The sequence below is a fragment of the Dermacentor variabilis genome, chromosome 6 (genome assembly GCF_050947875.1).
Source record: "Dermacentor variabilis isolate Ectoservices chromosome 6, ASM5094787v1, whole genome shotgun sequence".
Taxonomy (NCBI): Eukaryota; Metazoa; Arthropoda; class Arachnida; order Ixodida; family Ixodidae; genus Dermacentor; species Dermacentor variabilis.
Genome location: NC_134573.1, coordinates 53,754,281 through 53,775,782, shown reverse-complemented (window position 1 = coordinate 53,775,782; position 21,502 = coordinate 53,754,281).

Here is a 21,502-nt window from a genome sequence, read left to right as displayed (position 1 = left end):
CGTCCGCGGCGTTGGCCGTGAGCGATAAATCACGGCAGGCACTTCATAAATAAAAAGCAACTTCCAAGATGGGCTGGGTGGGAATCGAACCAGGGTCTCCGGAGTGTGAGACGGAGACGTCACCCCTGAGGCACCAGTTCGATGCTTCAAAGCAGTACAAAAGCGCCTCTAGTGAACGCGGTGTTGCCTTAGAAACGAGCTGTTTCTAAGGCGTGCGTCGTTTGCTCAGGCGCACATTTCGTTGTCGCGCCGAACGCTGCGTTGCTGGGGGCTCACCGTGTCCGATGCGCGGCGCGTAGTCGCTGCGGCGTAGCCCATTGTCTTCCACCCCTTGGCGGGCCGACGGGAACGCTGTCGCGTTCCACTCTTGAAGACGAAGCTTAAGCGTCCTGCAATTTTTAAGATTGTGTCTAGCATCATCTCCACGCTTGTAGCATTACCAGTAGCCACTTCATGCTTAGGTCTACTCTATATTACCGGAAAGTAAGCATTATTTCGTTAACATTCTGATAGTTAGCCAGCCCAGGCACACGTCCCCTACCAGACCAAGCATACGTCTCATTCATACTGGACAGTTAGGCAAACAGCTTCGCTATAAATTTGCTGGTATCGCCCATCCAGTCGTAGAAGTTTTGAAGGAAGACACGTCTTTATTATGAGGCCGCTGACAAATGTATGCGTTCTCTGCGCTATTGCGCAATCTCAAGACTTCTCCTCTGTTGGCGCACGTTGGCTGACCTGCTACTATGTTAGTTCCAAAGAATGCTAGTGGATTCGGCACCTGAGGCATCCTTTCCCAGCTCCAGCCTGGTCGAGAATCGTTGGTTACGAAGTGAGCCACTTATTTATGTTCCAGAGGGCAATAACTCGATTGCTGAGATTGAATGTCATCTGTGATCTCCAAAGTTTGACCGTACTTTTTGGTCATGCATCCAAGATAGTGACTCCCCACCACGAACTCTGCTTGCTTTTCTCGCTGAAAGAATGTGTAGGCCGTCTTGACCGCTGTGTACGCGTTTTTCTAGGTGCGAAAATTTCGCACATCCACACGACAACGGCGACCCTGTCATTGATGCCTCTGTTCTGTCTCGGTGGTTCTGCATATCGACGATGAACGGTGGCATGATCCGGCGTTAGGTTATGCCACCACAGTGTATGCACCGAATCTCCTATGCACTCGCTTGTGGTGGCCGCCCACATGTGCTCTACTGTCCTGGAGCATCTTCAGAACGAACCCACGGCCGGCAATATTTGTGTAACGCGCACTTTAGATTACGTGTGTCGTCTCTTCTTTTGGCCTAGGAGGTGTTGGCAGTGGCGAACTGTCCCAAGGGCGCAAGAAGCTACCGATGATTCCCACCGCCCTTATTAAACTTACCGATGTCCCAGTAGAGCTGTTCTACCACGTCGGCCTCGATCTCCTCAGCCCCTTCCCAAAATCAGCTTCAGGTAACAAATGGTACACTGTCACTACAGATTATCCAGCCCACATTGCTGACTTCCTTCTCCACCATGTGATTCCGTATCACGGGCTCTCCGTCAGCTCATCGCCTATCCCGGCCCTTACTTCATGTCCCGCATCACTGATGACCTCCGCTAATGCTGCCCAAAACGGAAGGTTTAAAAAAAACTCAGCGCCTTTCCACTATGAGAACAAGGATGACCAGCGAAGTTGTGTATACGGGCCCCTTAACGACAAACTGCACCTCCGCCGCGCGTAGGCACTATTGCACTATCTTCGGCATCGGCGCACGTATGGGGAGTGCTTAACGCCTGCTTCGCGACCAGCGCAGGTCGGCCCGTTATTGCATTATCTTCAGCATTTCGCGTCTACACACAGACGTGATCCTCGGAGAACTAGCTTTTGAAAATTTCGTCGTGAAATGCTGTGAGGTTTTATGTACCAAAGCATAGGCCTGATTATAAGGCACGCCGCAGTGTGGTATTGCGGAAACTCGCACCACTTGGGGATATTTATAATGCATCTAAATCTAAGTACACGGAAAGGTGTGCATTTCGCTCCCATCGAAATGCGCCCGCTGTGGCAGGCATTCAACCTCACAACCTCGTGCTTAGCAGCCCTACACTCTAACCATTAAGCAACCACGGCGGGTAAAACGGAAGGTCACCACCGCCTATCATCCTCAGAAAAAGGGCCTTACCGAACAGCTGAGTCGCACACTTACTGACATGCTCTCCAAGTACGTTTCCACCGATCACCGGGACTTGGATATAGTGACTGTTTTTTTTATTCGCATATAATTCATCACTGCATGTTCATCGTTTTATACTCAAATTAGCCATGAACCGGCACTAGCCATCGCTAGTTTCTACCAGCCGCTCCAGAACAACTATCTGAATATGCGCAACATACCACCGCAAAGCCGAACCTGCGCATTGTATCACGCGTGAGCAGCATACGATTTCGCAGCCGTCACGGAAGTTCTGTAATGATTGCCGTCATCATTATGCCCATTACTCTCGTGGATCCTTATTACTCAACTGGACGTGAACTCGGAGTTTTTGATCGAAGCTTCTACCATGCGACAACGGTTTGTCGCGATCTGCGCCACGTGACGAGGTTGCACCGGCTAAGCCAATGGTGCCCTTTGCGCCTCTCCAGACTGATATAGGTCACGTTATTTGGCTAAGTCCGCTTAACCCGCCCATTTACGCTGCATTCTAACCTACCCGGATGGTGCGTGTCACTTCATCCGTGGGTAATGCCGCAAAATAGGAAATTAAGCCTGCAGCATTAGACCAGCAGCAAGGAAAAGGCAGAGGTTGCTTCTCGCCTGATTGGCTGCTGCTACGCCTATGCCATTCGCCTTAATTGTAAATATCTCTAAGTATATATCCCGTGTGCAGCAATACGAATTTGGCTTAAAATTATTCTATGCATTCTATTTCGCTGATTAAGTGTTTTGATAGTTACTCCGCAATAAATTGAGTTAGTCTAAGTTTGGCCGCCTGGCGTCTTGTAAGGAACAAGTTTATCATGTACAATGGCTTTCGAAGTTTTCTTTCATCTTTTCGAGATAAGGCTGAAATGTCTGATTCCCAAGTAAAGGTAAACCTGAGATGTTGGCTAACTAACTTCACCACGTTACTTTTTTATACTTTGGTAAATGAGATACAGGGTGATTTGACGAATTTAACTTCACATTGCAAGTGTTACGCAATACGTAGAAAATTGCGACGATTGCAACATGTCGCTTTTATTGGATTTTCATGTATAACGTCACCTACGACAAAGTTTTAGGCAAACCGTCGCATCTGACAGGATAATTTACAGTCTTACAGGATAACATGACCTCATTACTTTACATTAAACGGAATAGGAGTGCAAGAGCTGACCCTTGACGCGCTTTGGAATAAACATCAAATTGTTGCGAGATCTCGCCACATTGTGATGACGGCCTAGAATAACATGGTCAAAACCGTGTTACACGGTCACTCAATTATCCAATGGCCCTGAGTCCCCAACAGCTGTGGAGCACTTGCCCAAGGCGGCGGTCAGGCGAGTAACAAAGTAGAGGGGGCTAAGAATTTCTGGATACAGACAGGCCGCAAATGGAAACTGGCCCTTGCAACATTTAACAACCGAACCCTCTCGAGTGGGGCTAGCTTAGCCGGACTGTTTGAGCAAGTATCAGACATTGTTTGGAATATCAGCTGCCTTAGTGAGATTAGAAGAACTGGAGAAGCTTATACATGGCTGAATCGACTTGCTTTGAGGTCTCGTAGATAAGAAGCAATACTGGGTAGGATTCTTATTTCATAAGGACATAGCGGGTAACATTGACGACTTCTGCAGCATTAATGAGTGGGTGACTGTAGCCTGTAATCAAACTTACTAAGAGGTATAAATTAAATGTAGCAGAAGCCTACGATCCAACATACAGTCCCGATGATGAGGAAGTAGATCAGTCTTATGAGGGGGCTGAATTAGCAATGAGAAGAGTGCAAACTTTATGCAGTTGTAATGGGCGACTTCAATGAAAATTGGGGGAAATGCAGGCTGGTGTACAAGCAATTGGCAACTACGGCATCAGTTATAGGAACGCTAGAGGAGGGATGCTGCTAGACTTCGCGGTATGGAATAAGCATCGTATAATGAACATCTTTTTCAGGAAGCGTAACAGCAGAAACTGGACCTTAAAGGGAAGCTGAAACGGTTTTTAATTTCCATGAATTGGAGTGGTTGGGAAGAACAGTCCTAATTTTTTACGGTTCCGAAATTTTTTTTCTTCGTTTTGTTAATATAAGGGGTGGAAATCGCTTTCTAAATCACCTCCGCGAACACACCCCCATCGCTTCCCGGAGCGCCGGGTAAGGTGGTTGCCAGAGGAGAGAACCGGCGAGAGTGTCGTCATTCGCGGGGACCGAGCTGCCGGACCGGCGTGCTGGCATGTGCTGGCATGCGTCTTGCCGTCCTGTGCTTTACTGAACGACGCTACGAGAGATCTGCCGCCGCCGCCGCCGCTGACGTTTGTTTTCTTTTGCGATTTTCGTAAACTGTTCTTTCGTGAAGCTGCCCATCGCGGCAGCTTCAAGCATAGACGAAAACGCGTGGTGAAGCATAGACGGAAACGCGCGCAGTAATAAATTTTGGTGACAGGACTTCGTGCGTAGCTTACACAGCGTTTCACCTGAGGTATGAAATGGAGTATAGGCTTGCCTAGTGACAATCGAGGTACGGTTGCAGTTATCGTGTTTACCACACGGCGGTGCTAAAACTGCCCAATACCTTTATGTCAACACTAGCATGGAGCGCGCATACCGATTCTTGGTCGAGCCACAATCGCAAAGTCGTCGAACCATAGTATGAATATTGCACATATAATACCTCTGGCCGTCTCTGGATGTGTATGATAAGCAACTTCCGTGACTGTACCTCGCAACACTACATGTGCGCGCTTTGAAACGCGGCACTTATGTTCGCGATCGTTAATCAACACTAAAAAAAACACGGGACTTTAGACAAGCAGCGGCAAGGTGCTTGACATAGCGGAATTGCACCCGTGTTTACAATCTAATGAGAAGTTAGTGCTTCGGCATTCTTCCAGCAGCAAGTTCCCAGTGGCAATTTAGCGCAGTTTTTCTCCCGTCATTGGAACGTGCAGCTACATGAAAGAAAAAGACATACGTACCAGCTAAGATTTCCGACGCGCGAGAAGGTGCACAAATCGCTCTCGATGTTGGCACACTCAACATCGTCGTTGCCGCCGTTACCGCCGTTGCCACCACCATTTTCTGTATGGGCTGTTGGTTCGAACATGTACGGCGAAAATACAAGCTGTCCGAGACAGCGAGAAGGTTCCATAACGCTTACAACTCAGCTATGAAGCCAGACCAGAATAGCGTGCTACGCTCCGAAACGGCGGCGCCGACCGGCGATTGCCGCGATTGACGTCACAGTGGCCCCGACCAATCACGGGCAACAGCGGCGTTCGCGCGATGCCCTGAGGCGCTGGTGCGCGTTTTCTTGAGAAAAACAGCCGCTTGCGTTTGTTTCCGCCCTTTTTGAACCAGATATTCGTGTTCAGGGGACTCAAAACTGTAGAATGCCGCAGAGAACTGATTTTTTTTCGAAAAGCGCTTAAGCTTCCCTTTAAAAAGGCCTAATGGTGAAACAAGATGGGAAATTTACTACATACTTTCTGCTGATCCGAACATAGTGCACGATGTAGGAGCGCTATGTAGGGCAAAGTGCAGTGATCATAGGATAGTGAGGGCTACGATTCAGCTCAATTTGAAGAGATAAAGAACCAAATTGGTCATGAAGAAAGAGGTCAACCTAGAGGCAGTAAGGGTAAAAGCAGACAAACTCAGGCTTTTACTTGGAAACAAATATGCAGCATTAAAACCGAGCTATGAAGACATAGAGCTGATGAATAAAACCAAATGTAGGCTGCCTTCAGAGGCAGGAATTGAAGTGGCAGGCAAGGCACCAAAGCAACCAGTAGGCGCGCTCTCCCAAGTAACAAAGGACGAATTAACGAAACGACAAGGAATGAAAGTGTCCAACTGAAGAGATATGATAGAATTCGCGGAACTGTCAAAACTGATCAACAAAGCGAAAATAAGTGATATTCAAAACTATACCGCGAGAAAGATTTAAGCCGTCAAAATGGACGCAGCCTGAAATCGGTAAGGAACTTGGCATAAGGCAAACCAAGACGTATGCACTGAAAGATAAGTAGGGTAATATCATAGGCAATCTCGAAAATATACTAAAAGAAGCGGAATAGTTCTATACTGCCCCAGGAAATACCCAGAGGAGTCAGGATACCTCAATTAGAAACAGTAATGAACAGGATACAGAAACTCCTCTAAGTAGCGATCAGGACAGAAGTGCCTTGCAAGACATGAAACGAGGAACAGCAGCAGGAGAATATGGAATAACCGTCGATTTAATCAAAGATGAAGGAGACATTTTGCTTTGAGAACTGGCGATTCTCTATACGAAGCGTCTATCAACTGCAAGAGTCCCAGAAAATTGGATGAATGCAAAATTTACACTAATCCACAAAAATGGAGACGTTAAAGAATTGAAAAGGTATAGGCCCCATTAGCTTACTCCCACTACTAAATAAAGTATTTACCAAAATTATCTCCAGTAGAATAAGGACAACACTGGACTTTATTCAACCAAGGCAACAGGCCGGCTTTAGGAAGGGATACTCTACAATGGGTCGCATCAATGTCAATAATCAGATTAGCGATAAATCCGCAGATCACAATTTAGCCTCGCTATATGGCTTTCAAAGATTACGAAAAGGCATTTGATTCAATAGAGTTACGAGCAGTCATAGATGCATTATGTAATCAAGGAGTACAGAACACTTACGTAAATACCTTAGAAAATATCTACAGAGCCTTCTCAGCTACCTTAATTCTATACAATAATAGCAGGAAGATATCTGAAAAAAAGGGGCCAGACAGGGAGACACAATCTCTCCAATGGTTTTCACTGCGTGCTTGGAAGAATTATTGAAGCTATTAAACTGGCAAGGCTAAGGAGTAAGGACCGACGGCGAATATCTCAGCAACCTTCGGTTTGCCGATGACATGGTTCCGCTAAAGAAGAATGCAGACGAATTACAACAACGGATTCCGGGCCTTAACAGAGAGCGAGTCTAAGAGGGGGGTTGAAGATTAATGTGCCTTGCCTGTAGCACGTAGCTTGCACTAATGTAGCGTCCCCTTGGCGACAAGATAACGCACGATGGAGCATTTGACGGCATTTTAAAGAAATACATTTGCGTGGGTTAAACAATGACGAAGCTTGTTCATCACTGTTTATTTAATGATAAATAGGCAAATGAGATTCTGGGTATCATCGTGTTCTGATGAAAAATGTTTGTTCTACGCTGCAAGCTTTCAGATAACCTTTCCAATGAGCACGTGTATGAACTTTAGAATCCGTATATCTTCATCACGTGCTGCGAACGCGTGTGGCTCAACTACGTGCCCTCTCAGCATCCAGCACAATATAAGCGATTGACGGCACAAGATGTAGCTGATGGCTGCAAGGCAGATGAGAAAGACAGCAATTTCGCGGTATCTTTCTTAATTTTATCAGATATGTTTGAATATTGTCTGTTCTTATATCTCAAGAAAATTAGCTCGTCAATAGGCTCAATTATGAAAATGTTACAATTGATTTTTTTTGTGCTTTGAACTGCTTGTGAACTGTTTTATGTTACAAAGTAATCCCTGTTATCACCCTGCCATGCACAGCAACGTCTCTTGGGTCCCTTCAAGCTGCTTATGGCAGCTTTGAGCCCAGGATGATGTTTCTAGTGCGTACTAGAAGAATTATTAACTTGAAGTTGAAGTTGCAGGCACTATGCTATTCTCTTTACCGTTCGCTAAGCGCGATGGGTTAAGAAAAAAGGCATGGATACATTGAATTGGCAGGAACATCCTCCAGACTACTTTGCACTGTAAGATGCTAGTTTCTCATAGTATATTATGTGTCAAGTTCCGTGATATGTTATGGGTCATAACGCACTGGGCCATAACGCACTAAATATTGCACAATTCACTGATTGTGTTGTCATTTCTCTGCATGCGATAACACTAAGCCTACTTGCCGTGTACTTTGTTTACATAAGAACTACGTCGTCGCCTTCGGTGCGATTAATTGTTTTGCACGCCTACAGGCGTGCGAAAACGTCATTATGAAACTTTCAAGATTCAACACAGTCTTTTTGACAAAATTTGAGACTCGAGCAATAAATTCATCTTACGACAGCAAATTTTTGCCTTCTGCGGTTTCTTAATAGCCTTATTTATTACGAATAGCGTTATTTGCCTATTTTCATGATGTTCGTCGCTGGTGGTGGCCCTGTGCATTTGCGATGCAGAGGCACCGATGAAAAATATGCGGGCTTTCCCGAAAGCAAGTGTTCGTCACCGAACGACAGCATCATAGGTCTTTCGAACGTTCGTGCTAATTCGCATGAGCTTTAAAACGTATGCAGCTTAATATGCAGTGGTGGCGCAGTCGCAAAGAAAACATGCGGTCGCCCGATCGTTCACTGGCTGGGTTAGGCACCGTTTGTTTAGTCGGTTGCATATCCGTTCAGTTGTTTGGTCATTAGTTTTGCCATTCGTTTGCTCATTCGTTCCATTATTACTTCGTACTGCCACTGGGTCTCTGAGGCACAGTTGTCTGTAGCGCTCGTAGGCTGGTGCGTTTAATTACGTAATAATACAACCTAATGGTATCTAAATAGGAACTACTGATCATTCTATTTATCGCAATTTCGGCCACTTGATAGCGCGGCAATGCGTGGTCATCACTTCACTAAAGTCATACCTGTCAAATGTTATTTCGGAGCCAACACAAGCGTTCTCAATGCGTTGACCTTATGACAATTTGGTTCGCGAGAAGAACATCACTTTGTGAACGCACGAGCTAACGCACGATGAAATGTTATTCGTGAGGTCACTAATCTGAAAAAGTAAAAATTTATTCAACGTAAGCTCAAAATGCTCATGTTTGACCTTGAAAGAAACGCTGTTACCACGTTCCCGTTTCGCGAACGAATGCTAAAGAAACTGTTTTCATTGTCTCTGTACGCAGAGTACCCACTCGATGTTCGACCGCGCATTCTCCTATGGACATTGAGGCACAAGGCACAGAATAGCACCAGCCCCCGCCTCTGAGCCATTGCGCGTGCTTACAAAATTGGGAAGAACGCACGTTGGTGGCACTGTAGTTTGCAATGCTCTATCGAATTTTCAAATGGGCGATCGTTCTTGCCCTCTGCCAGCCTTTGTGCGCCATAGCTAAGACACGCCGCGAATTCATGTAATACGGATGGCGGGGATAATTTCGGTTACTTAGGGTTTTCTGGATTCTAGGATGTTTGCATACAATCGTAGACGTGTTATTCACAAAATTTCGCAACAGGATCTTGGAACGTGCACTTTTTCCAATATCGGGTACCTAACCGCCGCGTTCGCTATACATTGAAAGTTGTCATTGCACGGCTTAGCGCTCGTTTCGATACTTAAAAAAATCGTTATCAAAACAGGGAAGGGAAGCGGCCGTCAGTGAATTTCTATAACTCTCCGTATATAAATTTTATGCTGAAGAGGAATTTACTCGTAGCAAGAAAGCAAACGCGAACACTTACAACGCACCGCCGTACTGCACGTGAGTTAATTCTTCTGCTGCGCTAAAGAGCTGTAGGCGGCGCCAGCGCCGATGTGACGCAGAAGAGGGAGTGCGAAAGAGAGGAAAAATATGGAGAAGGGATGAGAGAGGAGGCGAGCGTTGCTACTTTAGAATGTTTCAGTGGTTTTAGCTGAGCGCCTTTTCTTTCCCTGGTGCCGTGGCGCGGCAGGTTCACACGATGACACGGCCATTGTCGGTCGGCGTACCATGAGAACCCGGCGTGGTACATCGCGTGGGTGAGTCGCCCGTCGAGTCGGAACACACTCCGAACTCTTCAAGTCGGCGAACTCTCTCGCGCAATTTGTAGCTCAGTGTCCATTAAGTTGCATTTAAGTTTAAGTTGCCATTAAGAAGCGAAACCCATATTCGTCGTTGGCCCTATGTAGATATCTGCAAGAGCACCTTTTCATATCGGTGGTTATCCCAAGTAGATGTTACCTGAAGCACAGCAATATTCATACAATGTATTTATAAAGGTTGTCTCGATATTCAAGGCACTCGTTCAGACACCTGCACCGCTTGGTATGCGAGGAAGCGTCCAAACCAACCCAACTACCTTGATCAGTGCTTGTTCACGGATGACTTCTTCAAGTGGGATGTAATATAGCTTGGTTTCATCTGAAGGAACTTCATGAATACGTTCTACATTTGCCTTTCCCAGGTGTTGTCATACATCAGCCACAGTCTTGTCTCTCTCGCTAGAAGATTAAGTATTTTTTGAAGGTCTACAGCAGCAAGTTGTCTGTTGGTGAAAGTTCGAAGTCGCCCCTCTAAGGCAAGGGTGCTTCGCATATTCCGGTGCGATGCGCGATGTTGCTCTCGAAGTCTCTCATAACTTTGCTTATTTCATGTTCCGTCGCCCACATCTTATATTCTAAGGTGTTGAGGTTCCAAGAACGACTGCAGGAGCTCGTCCTACTCGATTGCATGGCGTTTACAGAACGCAAAACAACAACCGAGCTGTGGGTGGATGTGATGTCAAGCCGAGTTGCTATTCCTTGAAATGTCCAAAGCAGCATCGCTTTCATTACACTCAGCGATTCGTTGTCCTCGTACCGTAAAAGCTCGCCTGTCAATGCTCTCCACATTTATTCAGAGCCAATTAGCAAGGTGATATTAGTTCGCGTGACAAAAGATTTGTGTACCAGCTGCGCCACGTATCTTCCCTGAATCTCCAAAGAAGCAGCAAAATGTGCTTCCATTTCAGTTTCTTTCATGTCATGAAAAATGTACGAAATCTGGATGGCGGTCAGCACAACCTCGATGTCAGAAAATTTACTCCTTAAGCACAGCTCCACTTGTTGCCGTTTTGATGACAGTTTGTCTCAAGTTCTGGCGAAGGTATTGCTGCTATTTCTTTAGATCAAACGCATTTTACGCTCAGGTGTCTTGACACATCCTCGGTAACAAAGGTACATTGTCTGCCACCGTCGAAGACACCTCGTATGTAACGACAGATAATGCATTTGATTGCCCGAGCCCGGCACGTTTGGGGGAAGACACAAACCCTTGAGTTATCGTCACTACGTCGCCCTGTTCCTACAGACGAGCAAACGGTCGTATTTGGACTGTCGTTCCTGACGCCCTGCATCTAGTAGGGAGCAATGCTTTGTGGTTCACACATACTTGAGGTGTGACGAACTTTGCACCTCGAGCAAGGGACACTTACTACGGAGTTACATGACAGTTGAGCTTAAATTCTATTCCGAAAGCATTGTTTATTGTTTTCTGCGTCAGGGATATGCCAGTACGCACCGCCTCTGTCATGTGCTGGCCTGACATAAAGAACACAAACATCTCCTTGCATCTTAGAGAATCCCCAGCCGAATAAGGTCTGGAAGGCAGAGGAAGCAGGCTTCCATTTGTGCCAACGAGATGACTAGCTTGACTCCACCTGACCGTCGCTGTCTCATACGCTGCTGTATCCGTAGCATGTCTTCTCCAGGCTCTGCAGTTCGACAGAAATCAGCTTGAGTAGATTACCTAATCTTGAAGAAAAGACAGCGTGGTGGCTCTTGGTTGGCAGAACTCGGGTGGCAGAATTACGATGATAATAAATTATGGCGTCTCATGGTAATGGCCTCTAAAGGATGTCACGCAGCATCGGTGAAAATAACCTCTCCTTTGCCCTCAGTGACCCCAGACCTCGGATGTTGAATACGTGGCCATAAATTTGCCTCAGGGCTCTTGTGTTACCAGATTAATGAACTGGAGTCAAAAGGTGTAACCTTTGGAAGTATTCCTCTTCCCGGTGGCACCTTGTTCCGGGAGCGTTTCTACTGCATTGCTATTACCCCTGGCAACATTCTCTGCCATCGGAACCGCTGAAGCCACGGCTCCTTCAAGAAACGTACGGAAGTAATGAACTTTCCCTGTGGAGGTAGCATTTGCATTCTTTTTTTCATTTCATTTAATTTAATGAGCCCTCAATGCCAAAGGCATTAAAGAGGGGAGTGGTTACAAAACAGAAATACATAAATAAATACACTGCATATAACAGAACAAGTATTATCATCCTCTTGTTATACAATGTTAGCTAGTGCAGAACGAAAATGCTAGTTATCAATTAGGTCAACGATATCTGCGGGAAGGTGGTTCCATGCGCGTGATGTGCGAGGCAAGAAAGACTGAAATGCAGTTTTAGTCTGACATGTTTCAATGCGAACTTGTGACGATGGCCAATGCGGTTTGACACGTATCTGGGGGACGAAATGAGGGAATCGCGTAGCATGGGGCGTTAGTATAGTTTATGAAAAAGGCTCAAACGAATTGTCTGCCGGCGGGATGCTAAAAGAGGTGAAGAAAGATTAGCTTTCATGCTTGTTACACTTGCGGTACTGTTAAAGTTGGACAGAATAAAACGAGCAGCGTTATTTTGAACCAGCTCAAGTAAAGTTGTCAGTTGTTCATGATGCGGATCCCATACCGCGGCGCAATATTCCAAATTAGAACGTCTTAGTGTTTTATAAAGCAGTAATTTAAAAGAAGATGGCGTTTTGGAAAAATTACGGCGCACGTAGCCCAACATGCGGTTAGCTTTGTTAGTAATGTATTCAATATGGCGCGTCCAGTTAAGGTCAGCAGAAATATAAACACCTAGGTATTTATACAAAGTAACCGCTTCTAACGCAACGTTGTTTAGGTAGTATACAGGCGGAGAGTTGTACGTCTTGATATTCGCATAATTTTGCACTTATTAGTATTAAGTTCCATAAGACATTAATTACTCCAAAGAGAAATGTTTGAGAGGTCACGCTGAAGACTGTTCGCATCGTCGGGGGATTTTATTTCGCGGAAAACAACACAGTCATCAGCAAGCAAAAGAATGTTAGATGATACAATGGAAGGGAGATCACTCATGTAAATAATAAATAAAAGAGGTCCAAGCACTGACCCTTGGGGCACGCCCGAGTAAACTTCGCTGAAAGGTGAATTAAAATTATTAGCGTAAACGAACTGCGAACAGTTAAGAAGAAAGTATTCAATCCATTTCAGAACCTTATCGTCGATATTCAGTTGCGTTAGCTTTAAAAATAATAAGCGGTGACATACCTTGTCGAGTGCTTTCGAGTAATCTAGGAAAATGCAGTCAGCTTCTGATGCGCGATCTAATATATGGTGAAGTTTGACAGTGAAGCTGGCAAGTTGTGTTTCGCAAGAAAATGACCCATGAAAGCCATGCTGTGCGGGTGTAAAAAATGAATTAGACCCGAGAATGCTCACAAGGCTAGTGAAGATGACATTTTCTAAGTTTGCAACAAGTACTAGTGAGCCATATGGGGCGATAATTTATAGAGGATGTTCTATTTCCTCACTTGAATAATGGAACCACCTTCCCGACTTTCCATTGTGTTGGCAGAGCGGAACTATCGACAGACTGCGGAAATATCTTTGTTAGTATTATGGAACTGTAGACAATTGTATTTTTATTTAAATGTAGCATGAATACAGTCAAAACCGGGCGATGAATGAAATTTTAGGGCATCGATAAGTTTAGCATCGATGAAAATTTGAGGCATAGTCGGGAAATTATACCAGAGTGGAACGGAATGTCTTGCGTTAGATGTGCGCGAGAAGTTCAAAACTGAGGTTTCGTTAAGTTCTCATGCGCATAAACGAGCCGGAATAGGGTCACCTGACGCGTCAGTTAAGTTAATAGATTTTTCGGTATGCTGGTTGATGACGCGTCCAAAATCTTTTGCTTGCTTAAGCGCAGTTATATACGCATCAGCGGAAGTCTTGTATGCGTCCCAGTGTGCGTTACATTGTGATTGCCTGGCTGTACGATATCGGCGCTTTTTTCTGTTAGATAGGCGTCTTATATGGGAGGTATACCATGGAGCTTGAGGATTACAAGTGATGTTGCGTCTTGGAACATATTTTTGAGTTAGTTCGTGAACTTTGGCCGTGAACATATCCCAGTTAGTTTGCACAGAGCGTTCGTTAAAGTGTCTGAAGAAGTTTTGAGTAAAAACTGATAATTCATTGTTAATTGCATCGAAGTCTGCTCTAATATTATCTAGTGTGGTCTTTTTCTTTCTTGCAGGTTTAGGATAGGCCGTGTTAATGTTGAAAATGAGCAAAGAGTGATCACTTATGTTAGTTAAATAGGCGATGGCTGAAGCAAAGTCGACTCGATTGGCTATTGTCTAATCTAAAGTGTTGGCTATGTTGACAGCGATCCTGGTAGCGTTAGTGACTAATTGTGTAAGTGAAAAAACAGAGCATAAATCAGAAAAATCACTCGCATCGCATGAAAATTGAGATAGGGTGGGAGGCTGGGTAAACCAAGAAATACTCGTAAATTTCAAATCACCTAGTAAATACAGGGAAGCCGATGGAAATCTGGTGTGCATTAGGTTACGTTCGTCATAAAGGCCGTTAATAAACGAGCGTAGTGAAGAAGGAGGACGATAGCATACGCCGAATATTATGTTCTGATGGTCAAGAGTAACTGATGCCCAGACAGTTTCTTATTCTTATGAACAATCTGTGCGAATTTCTCAAAGAATTCGATCCATTTGCTGAGGTCTCCAGAGAAAGGAGCTATCAACAGTTTGGGTAGCTTGGCTCCCATTCTTTCCGATAGTGAAGCGACCGTATGGACCGTCGAGTCCTCAGCTGCGAAGGTTGAGGTACTTCAAATACGCTACCGCGTGCTAATAGGGTCAGCAAGCGCACGCATGACGTTGTCTCCGCACTGCAGTTTGGTTCTTACTCGTTTTCGAAGTCTTCGTCCGTGATGAGACTTTCTAGTTCCACATTTATCTTGTTAAGCTCAACATTATTTATCTTAAGCGTTCCGTCAGTGGAGACCGGCTGCTCATGCGTTGTAGAATCGTTACGAAGGACGGCATTTGCCTCTTTCATGATACGACTGTTAAGGAATCGTTGTGAAGCCCGTTTCGCCTTTAGCTTGTCCCTCATCAAACCGGCAACTCGTGCCCAGTCTGTAGGACGTTAACGGGTTTTGTCACCAAATTTGTGGAACATAGCGCCGCAATAGCCGCAGAGAAACTCAATCCCATCGACAGGTTAAACAAATGGAATTTTGATGAAACTGACTGGCGCAATGAAACCCGGTTTTTAGTCAACATTCAACATTATCTGATCGCGCTCGACGTAATGCCTCTTCTTTTTTCGTTGCTGAACAGCCCGGCGCTTGCGATTAATGCAACAGACACTGTCAATGTGTAATCGATGCCAGGTGAGTTGTAATGGCAACGTCTGAAAAAAGCCGTGTGGTGGATTATCATTTATTTGTTATACTTTGTGAAATGTGCACAGGCATCATAAAGGTCTTTAATAGGGATAGGCGGGCTAGTTGGTGGTCGATATTGGAAAGAATCATTTAACCACACGAAAACAACGGACAAAGAGGAAACACACGAGACAGGCGCGGAACTTCAACTAAGATTTATTCCGGGAAATCCCGCTCTTATACATGTATCATACTCACACTTGCTAATCATCAGACAACCATCATTCGACGTTGGCATGCGGGCGAGAGTGCCACAAATTTGCATGTAAATATTTGAACTCTTTATCACTCAATGACACTGAAGAACTGCTTACGCAGCGGCCATATTGCATTTTTATACAGTAAGCTTCATAGCTTTCTCGGCTTAGTTATGACGCAAACATCTTCAAGACTTTAGTGTCGTGGAACCTAGGCGTGCAATAACGACAGTGGCGACAATGGTCAGCCAATTTGCCACCCCCCGCCAGTCCTTCTGCTCCTGCGTGGTGCTCCTGCAGTCTGCGGTTTAGACACCTCTCCGTCTGCGCTATGTAGCTGTTGCCACAAGAGAGAGGTATCTGGTACACTACCCCTATTCTGCATGGGATGAACCTGTCGACGTGCTCATATACGTCGACGTAATGAAAGGCCAGTGATGTTTAATTGTTTCTTCATTTTAGAGATATTTGAAAGGAGACAGTAAGGCAGGATGAAGCGTACGGGATGGTTCTGCATGACTCAAGGCTGAATGCAAGATATTTAGCATGAGGTTACTAAGCGAAAAACCCATATTCTAGCTTTAGACCCACTATAAACTTATAACAGTTTCATTCAAGCTAGGGTAGCAAAAACGTTGTAGCCGGTAAAGCCGACATATGGTTTGCATTTTACAGCGCAGCTATTTCGCGGAGCCGTCGTCCCTCGCCGTTAGCAGCTCCGTAGCCGGGGTGAGCACGCTGCTTTAGCTGCGTGTTGCTGGTGTCATGTCTTGCGCACGGACCGAGCCTTATTTTCTTGCCTCCTCCTTCGATGCCACCCCTGTGCGGCGGCAATCAGAGCGCCAGCTCGATGGTGGTTGGTCTCGATGATGTGCTGCTGCGAAAGCCGCAACGCCTAGCCGCCGACGTTCACCAAACACAAGAAAAACTGTGTGTTCGTATGTCTGCTGTGTTCATTCATCCATGCACAAAGATGTTTGTACCGTTTTACCCGAGGTAAGTGGAAGTTGGCACACTCGTTCAGCTTTATATCTATGCGACTTCTGCAACCTGCGCTCCCACCCTCTGATTTCGCGTTCCATCTACAGGAAAGGGGGTAAGCAATATCATTTGTAACCCATAAGTGTTGCACTCCCAGAAATGCATTGCGTTTCTGTGAGTCATCTGTAACTGAAGCTGCCCCGCCAAAGGAGCCTCTAAACGAACAAAAAGCGAAGTTACCTTTGCTATTCATTGATTTAGGAGCTGAAGTGGGGGGTCTTTATTTCGGAGGTTGCGGTTGCGTACGCTTCGTTCGCTTTTTCTATTTCATCCATGCGACCTCTCGCCTGGCGTTTCCGTTGAGCAACAACCACTGACTGTTTCCATGACCGTTTAGAATAGAATGGAACAATAATAATTAATACGACTACTACTACTACTACTGCTGCTGCCAGTACTAATACTACTACTACTACTGCTACTACTACTACTACTACTACTGCTGCTGCCAGTACTACTACTACTACTACTGCTACTGCTACTACTACTACTACTACTACTACTACTACTACTACTACTACTACTACTACTACTACTACTACAACTACTACTACTACTGCTACTACTACTACTACTACTACTACTACTACTACTACTACTACTACTACTACTACTATTGCTAGTACTCATTCTGTACTACCAGTATTACTACTCATATTAGCGATAATTTAATATCAAGAACACCAACATAAATGAGAAGGTTACGTCAGGTCCAACGTACCGAGTCCAAATGATGAGAATGTTCCTCTGCAATTATATAATTGCTTTCATATAAGGAATATGTGCCATGACTATTCATCTGGCGTACAATGACGGTAGCAGCGACATTTTTTGCTTACGTATCAAGGTTACCTTCGATTATCTTCAGTCTCCTAACTTCTACGTGAACTACAGTGGACTCTGGGCTTGCCCCTTACGTATACTGAGCGATAGCTAGCCTGTATATGGTATCGCAGGGCCTTTCTTTTCCTAGCCCACCCACACCGCCATGGACCGAGCTTCGTAACGTCGTTCGCAACTGATAGCAATCCTTCTACTCATACAAAGAAGCCAACCTGACGGTAACAATGTCACCATGCTGCTTGCTTCATCTCTTGTGACATCGGCATTAGCAAAAGCGCGTTCCCACCATAGAAGGAATAGCTCATGCTTACTAAGCACTTTCGACCACTTCGGCCGTAGCTGATGCATTACTTTATCGTGTGCACTGGAATACAATTCACGCTCACCCTCATCGTCACACAATTGCTCATCTGCAGCATCACTGAGCATGACGGGGAGCCGCGCACGTGGGCTGCACTTGTGCTGAAACCGGAAAATGTGTTTACTCAGTGGCGTAGCGGACGCATCATTGTCGTCTAAAACAGTTACTTCGTATGGGCCCCGACAGCGCTACCTCTTCAAAACGCACTATGTGCGTTTTATCCATCCTGATTATCGAAGGAGTCAACCTACGCTTGAATGGCGTGCACCATCCAACGTTAAAATCCGCCAAGCTTCCCTACGTCATAGTGCACCGGGTATCAATTTCATATCATCATCATATCAGCCTGGTTATGCCCACTACAGGGTAAAGGCCTCTCCCATACTTCTCCGACAACCCCGGTCATGTACTAATTGTGGCCATGCCATGCCTGCAAACTTCTTAATCTCATGCGCTCCCCTAACTTTCAGCCGCCCCCTGCTACGCTTCCCTTCCCTTGGGATCCAGTCCGTAACCCTTAATGACCATCGGTTATCTTTCCTCCTCATTACATGTCCTGTCCATGCCCATTTCTTTTTCTTGATTTCAACTAAGATGTCATTACCTCGCGTTTGTTCCCTCACCCAATCTGCTCTTTTCTTATCCCTTAACGTTACATCTATCATTCTTCTTTCCATAGCTCGTTGCGTCGTCCTCAATTTGAGTAGAACCCTTTTCGTAAGCCCCCAGGTTTCTGCCCCGTAGGTGAGTACTGGTAAGACACAGGTATTATATACTTTTCTCTTGAGGGATAATGGCAACCTGCTGTTCATGATCTGAGAATGGCTGCAAAACGCACCCCAGCCAATTCTTATTCTTCTTATTATTTAATAATTTAATATAACCCGTTCTATAATTTTTCGACGCAAAGCTTAGTGACACCTAAAACCCTGCATTCAAATGGCTGCCCTCACGGAAGTTTTCTACCCTTCACAGAAGCAACAGCATAGCCATACACTCATACGATACCCAAGGTGACAGCTATTCGTTTGAAATTTTGATAAATTTTCGTCACATGCACTACAAATGCTCAATAATTTATCCGCGGCAACTGACGCTGCCGAAAAGGCCTGTCTCTTATGATTCAGAATTTCCGCACAAAAGGACAAGAGAATGGTGATGAGAAGGCTGTACATTATTCACGCAAAGAATAAGCAAAAAGCACGTGGCAACACCACCTGTAAAGTTAACGCAGATATTTTCATCACGTCGGAACGGTCGTGTTTGCGCACATTCCTCTCGTCTACAATTGAAGTTATTCGTTCTTGCGTATTTCCCTATGTGTTCCCGTGAATTGCATTGCGAGGGTGGCGGTAAGAGGGTCGTCAATTGCTTCCACGGGCGAAGTGTACAAACCCTTCCCGAAAGAGGCATAGCATTCCTCACTATTATTATTATTATTATTATTATTATTATTATATTGGCGCATAATATACCTTTATGCATTTTCCAATGCAGAACAGAGGAAACGGATGTTTGAAACTGTCAGTAACTATGGCGGTAAGAGGGTCGTCAATTGCTTCCACGGGCGAAGTGTACAAACCCTTCCCGAAAGAGGCATAGCATTCCTCACTATTATTATTATTATTATTATTATTATTATTATTATATTGGCGCATAATATACCTTTATGCATTTTCCAATGCAGAACAGAGGAAACGGATGTTTGAAACTGTCAGTAACTACTGTACACCGGCTAGATTTGCAATTCTGATTGGTGACTTCATTTGCGTAAGCATGGCAAACGACAACACCAGCTCGAACACTTATAGGGATTTCAGTGTTGTTTTCTTAAATACTCTTATCATTCAGCATTATTTGAAAACGTTGATGAATGTAGTGGGCTTGGGACTGATATTGAAAGGACATTTGAAAGGTCAAAATCATGTGCGGTTGGATCGCGCCTATTTATCTAAAGATTTAGTACCGTTGATCCGAGAGTGTCGGGTTCAACCAGCAACACTTAGCGATCACTATCCCGTAACATTTGGTGTAGAAAAAGGAAAAATCAAAATTGCAGACTTGGTTGGCAAAATTAGAAACTAAACGATAATGCTTACGATAATAATCGTAAAATTTGATGTAAGGTATTATAAAAAAGTTGCGGAACACTGGGGGATGGTTAAGCAAGAAGTGAAATTGAACGCCATTGAAAAGTCAAGCGTCATATTGGAGAAGAAAAAAATTTAAAAAAATTTTCTCCGATATACATAAACGCTTTCGTTTCAAAAGAGTGCAGACATCCTGGAACTTCTACAGAAGACATAAGTGCCACAAAGCAGAAATTGGAAATAATAGATAAGGAGAAATAGAGAGGCGCAGTAGTCAAATGTCGGTCGGAGTGTTTGATGGGGGCCGAGTGGGCGCGCACTAGGACTGAGGTATGGCGGACGCTCGGTTACCATTGTCGGAAATTCGAATCCTCGTATGAAAATAAAAAAAAAATATTTTTTTTTCCTTTTTCCTAACCTGAGGATGGTAGCTTGCATTTCTCGTCCTCCAGTGCGTTCCATCCCTTGGCTTGGAGTGGCGCTTGACACCGGCAGAAGACGCCGAGAGCCACTGGGGCTTTACTAACCCAGATACAACCAAACTAGGATTAACAATTAAGCTTCAACAAAAGACATTCCCCCCCACAACAGGAATTGGCTGCCTGGTGCAGTGTTTGGCCCCTACTTCCGCAATGACTCGTGAAATAACCCAGCACCTGTGGAGCACCTGACCAAGACCAGGTCAGAACTGTTGTGCACCAGAGGGTTCTAAGAATCTGTAATCCAGACAGGCCGCCAAAGAAAACTGACCCTGGATACTTTTAACGCCCGAGTTATGTCGAGTGAGGGTAGCTTAGTGGGACCCTTTGAGGAGCTATGAGGCATTGTTGGGGATATCACTCGCCTTAACTAAATTAGAACTGGTGAGGCTTATAGAGCGCTGATTAACGGACATGTCCTCTAATACTGTCTCCCTGATAAGAAGTTTTACGGAGTACGATTCCTAATCCATAACGACATAGCGGGCAAGATTGATGAATTCTACAGCATTATTAAGAGGGTAGAAGGAGTCGTATTTAAGCCTAATAATAGGCATAGATTAAAGCTAGTACAAGCCTACGCTCCAACATCCAGTCATGGTGATGGTAAATTCGATCACTTTTACGAAGATGCTAAATTCGCGATGATAAAAGTGCAAACCCCGTACACTGTAGTAATGGGCGATTTTAATGCAAAAGTGCGGAAAAAGCCGGCGGGTGAACGAGCTACTGGCCACTACGGCGTCGATTCTAAGAATGCTAGAGGAGAGATGCAGGTAGAATTCGCAGAAAGGAATAAGCTGGGAATAATGAATACCTTCTTCAGGAAGTGTAGGATCAGATTGCGTGTGCGTGTTTTTACCGACGACCTGGAAAAGCCCTAATAGTGAAAGAAATAATCAAACCAATTCCAGATTTTCTGTGGATCCCAGCATAGTGCAGAATGTAGAAGTGTTAGGTAGGGTAAAGTGCAGTGATCGTAAACAACGAAGGCTAGGATTCATCTCAATTTGAAGAGAGAAAGAGTAAAATTGGT